The following is a 4,720-nucleotide window of genomic DNA, read 5'->3' on the forward strand; positions in this document are numbered from 1 at the left end:
GCAGCCGGACGGTCTAGATCTAAATAGATTAAATACCCGGCAATCAGAAATTTTTTAACCGAACTTCCACCGAAAGGTTCTTTCAATCATCTTAAGAATATCACTTGTTTTTCTTTTAAATGTCGAGCGATTCCAAAAATAATTTTGGTTTTTTAGTGGGCAATTTTTCCGAGCTTGCGCATACGACTCGATTGTCGTCACTAGTAGAAATTCTACGCTTTTCGTCCTCTGGGACTGCTGGACTAAATTCCCAAAGTCAAAATTTTCGGAAAAATGCCTCTTAAAACTTCATACAAACCTATTATTATATTCGATGTTTGTCTAGAAATGCTGGTTTTTCAGTGGTCTAGCTTAAACGTACCATACTATATAACACATGAACGTTATCATCATGCTGAGCCTGCATTCTTGTACAAGCGGTCGTAAATGTTGATTTGAACTGGTCACGGTGTTCCCATTGTGTAGCGTGCGTAGCAGACGCTTTTGCTTGTTTGTTTTCTTTTCATTCCCCTTTCGGCTTCGCCACTCGCTTAGGAGCTCCCTCAACAAAACCGCGGGCTTTGCATAAACTATGACCTCGCATTCGTGACATCAGACAGTGGATGTGTGTGAGGAAATTAATGCTAAATGATGACAAGACTGAGTTTATGCTTGTTGGGACACGGAAGCAACTCACAAAGGTGTCTATCGATGGCGTTAGAGTCGGAGATTATAATATTAGTCCTTCTTCATCAGTCTGTAATCTGGGCTCATGGTTTGACCCGCATTTGGATATGGATGCACATATTACCAAAACATGCAGCAGTGCATTTTATTATCTTTATAATATCAGACATATTAGGAAGTACTTATCCAGAAGTTGCACCGAAACACTAGTTCATGCGTTTATAACAAGTAGACTTGATTATTGTAACAGCCTTCTGTATGGGTTACCGAAATATCAGTTGTCTAAACTGCAGCGTGTTATGAATGCTAGTGCTCGTTTGGTTTATTGTGCTCCGAAGTCGTGCCACATCACGCCTCTACTTCGCGAATTACATTGGCTGCCGGTTTGTTATCGTATCGAATATAAAATAATTCTACTTACATTTAAGGTATTGCATGGTATGGCGCCCGATTACTTGCGCCATTTAATATCTGTCTTGCCGCCGTCTAGGTATAATTTAAGGCGCAACGATGACTCCGCAGCTTTATTAACTTTCCCGAAAATAATATCCAAGAAGACCCTGGCAGATAGATCGTTTAGTTGTGCCGCCCCTAGACTTTGGAATCTGCTTCCTACCACAATAAGATCTATTTCCAGTTTAGATTTTTTTAAAATTAGACTTAAAACTTTTTTATTTAATAGGGCGTTTAATTAGTTACTATAGTTGTTATGATTAAATTGCATTATTGATGAATTATTTTATTTATTTATTTATGGAATTTTAGAAATGTAATTTTGAACTTCTATTTTATTTTTGATTTAATATTTATTGTAAGGCGCAGTTGAATATTTTTATAGAAACTGCGCGGTATAAATTTAAATTTAATAATAATAATGATAAAAAAGTCCTCTAGTAAGCTCGCGTTAACGCTTCAATAGCGTCTAGTTAAGAAAACGATGTAACTCATTGCATTGGTTGATAAGCCACAGACGGAATGGACCGGTCAGAGAAAAGTGACATTTCCTCCTTACGTCATCTGCCTGTGCGATGAAAATTACAGAAGAAGGAAAGCGGAAAAATATAGCATTTCCAATTCTTTTTTTTTAGTAAAAGCAATCATAATCACCCATGCGTCCGATTATTACAGCTAATGGCTGATAATAGTTTTAGTTTCTAGGATTTTACAAGCAGCAAAAGGATTTTAAGACAAGGCATTTCCGAGTTTTGACTATCTGCTCTCTCAAATAAATGAATCAAATTATATTTTTTAATGACCTTTGGTTGATAAGAAATAACGAAATGATCCTCACAGATGAACTGCAATTAAAAAATGTGGGGAGAAAAAAAAACCGAAAATGTTCGGTGTTCGATAGGTTTCGACCCTCAATGTGTTTTCAGATGCCACTGTCGAACGAACGACGAAAGCAAATGTCGTGAACGAGGCAAATTTTTAGTGGTTTTCTTGATCCTCGATGAGGAATGTGATTATGAACGCATGAGTCAAATCATATAAATGCTTAGGGGTTGAAATAATTTGCTTAACACTCTGCTCGTTTCCAAAACCCTGATAAATTTCCTGCAGGTTCTGCCAATCGATGAACAGCTGCTTGTAGGAAAACAACTATGAATCCCTCATTAAATAATATTATCATTTTCTTACTGGCTGATGATAATCTCGCTTTCTTTGTATTTTGTAAACGTTTCCCAAGAAAGCTATTCATAACAATAAAGATCACAGTGACGGTTTTAAAATATTGGAGCTTCTTTCTATCGGTATACTAAAGTTCGAAGTCACTTCAAGTGCTTTGTTTCGGGGAATGTTACTTACCTCATAATCGTCCGACCACGACTTAAGCTTGATATAAGAATGTCGGGATAAACCTTGTACAGACCAGGTTTTGGTAAGAAACTGGTCTCTTTTCGATCACGTATTTGAGTTTTTCTACCTTTTTTTCACTGAAAGCCCACTGAAACACACAATTTGCTTCCTTTCAGATATTTATACATTTATGCGTGGTGACAGTTTTATCAAAACATCCCAATAACGAAAGCTTAAAGGCATGTGGAAAATATGATCGTAATTTCCTCCATGATATATTTGTCACTGAAGTGATCAATAACAATCCATTTTTAAGCCATTGGTCTGATAGAGGTGTATTTTACGAGTTCAGTCGGTTGTTAAACCGCTTGATCCAATGAATATGAATGTTATGGAACGTGATCTGTGTTAAGTTTTAGTGCATGCGCATTATTTTCAAATATTTTTTGGTAACTCAGTCGTCTTTCTTCCTTCTAGCAGATGCGTTTCTACTGATATTTGAAAGAAAAGCGGGGGGAGGGGGAGGTGTCACTTCAGTGACGAATTTCTGCATCTCTTACGGGAAATGTTTTACACCATCACTCTACCTCGTGTAGCAGCGGGCTTGAATTCAATTGACGAGAAGTACAGTAGAACCCCTCAAAACCGGACGCCCTCGATTCTTTGGCGTTTCGCCGGTCTCTCAGATATAATGATGTTTGCTACTTCGTTTGTTTTCGCAGGTAATTTCACCCGCAACATGTCAGTCTCTTAACCTGACCCCTATTGTCGTCATTCATTCAACCCAACAACAGCGGCACGATTGTCGATTTTAGAATTTTTGCTTCAGCACCGATAGAACAATGAGTAATCAGCCGATGCGCGTTTCTCACTTCTGAGTGGGATTTCGCAGCTGCATGATGACGATTTTAATTTTAATCACGTTTTAAAACGTGTGATTTGATTTCGGCGGCAAGCTTAAAACTTTCACATCCGGACACTCAATTCGAAAATATGCTCAGCTAAACGAGTTCTAGATTTTACATCCTTAGGGTTTGTGAATACTACGGCTACTCACTACAAGAGCTTACAATGCTGTTTGACAGCCTCATAATGTCACTTTTCACCGATGTGATTAAGGTGTGGGCTTGTGCCCACAACCAGTAAATATCTCTCCCAAATTGATAGGTTTTGCAAGCGGGCTCTACGCTGTGCTTATAGCAGCAAATGTACACCCACAACTGATGTAATTAAAATCAAAGATAGGCTAGTATGGGAGAAGATGACTACTGATAGTACTCATCCCCTTCATGCACTGCTTCCACCCCACTCCAGAGAACAAGGAGAGTTAGGAAAAGGGGACACCCTTATATCCTGCCACGTGTCAGAGCTGAACGTCGTAAATGCTGTTTTGTGAACAGATACCTTTTCAATTTTATCTAATGAAACTCACGTCGGTTGAGTTTAAAATCCAATAATTTAGGGTAAATATGGAACAATCTAGTTCTTTTCTACCAATGAGACCCTCTTCTAATACCGTTATTGTTAAAATTCTCATTCCGGCGCCGTACTTTGCAACTGAGTTGCCGGATTTTCCTCCGAAATTCGAACTAAGCGATCAGAGAAAATCTCAACTGACCTGGTAAAATACAATTTGATTAGAATTTGTGACAGAACGTTTAAGTGCGATGATCGATCCAGTGTTACAAGACACGTTGATGCATTATGAAAAACACTCATCCCTTCCTGAGATGGAAGAGAGGGATCTCTTGACCTCTCCTAGATGGTCACCGAAATAACTATTTATCCTTTATTTATCCCGTGCCGCATGAAGTGCTACAGGTGCCTGATAAATACGATGGCAGCATAGCCAAAGAGAAATAAAACTAGTGGCGGAGCTACGAGTTATTTCTTACTTTCTCCTTTTATCGAAATGCGTCTCCCACCCCTCTACTAACTATGCTTAAAAGCGCCAGCTTTGCACAATGCTGTGTCATGAAAATTTTTCAGGAACGCTGCTGGAAATAATATTGAGATATTCAGTACCCTTCTCTTCTCTATTTATCTAGAATGCTGATGAAAATAACTTAACTCGACTTAAGTACCTCATAGGAAATCATTGTACCATATTATAACATTAAGTAGCCAAAATAAGTATTTTGAGAGTAATAATAACCATAAATTAAGTACTCGATACCATGACTGAAATAAACAACACACAAATGTTGAACACGATCGAACAAGGGAATTCTATTTTGAGTAAAAAAATTCAAAT

At 38.1% G+C, this 4,720-nt stretch overlaps 1 long non-coding RNA gene across 1 annotated transcript in view; it reads right to left on the bottom strand.

Annotated features, from left to right (window-relative positions):
* Positions 1-1,772: 1,772 nt before the first annotated feature.
* Positions 1,773-4,720, bottom strand: part of LOC148725006 (uncharacterized) — a 9,555-nt gene continuing 6,607 nt past the window's right edge. Inside the window, exon 3 of the long non-coding RNA XR_015991193.1 lies at positions 1,773-4,720. This exon is cut by the window's right edge and continues 1,415 nt beyond it. This is a non-coding gene — a long non-coding RNA (uncharacterized LOC148725006).

This window comes from Stylophora pistillata, chromosome 8 (assembly GCF_964205215.1).
Source record: "Stylophora pistillata chromosome 8, jaStyPist1.2, whole genome shotgun sequence".
Classification (NCBI taxonomy): Eukaryota; Metazoa; Cnidaria; class Anthozoa; order Scleractinia; family Pocilloporidae; genus Stylophora; species Stylophora pistillata.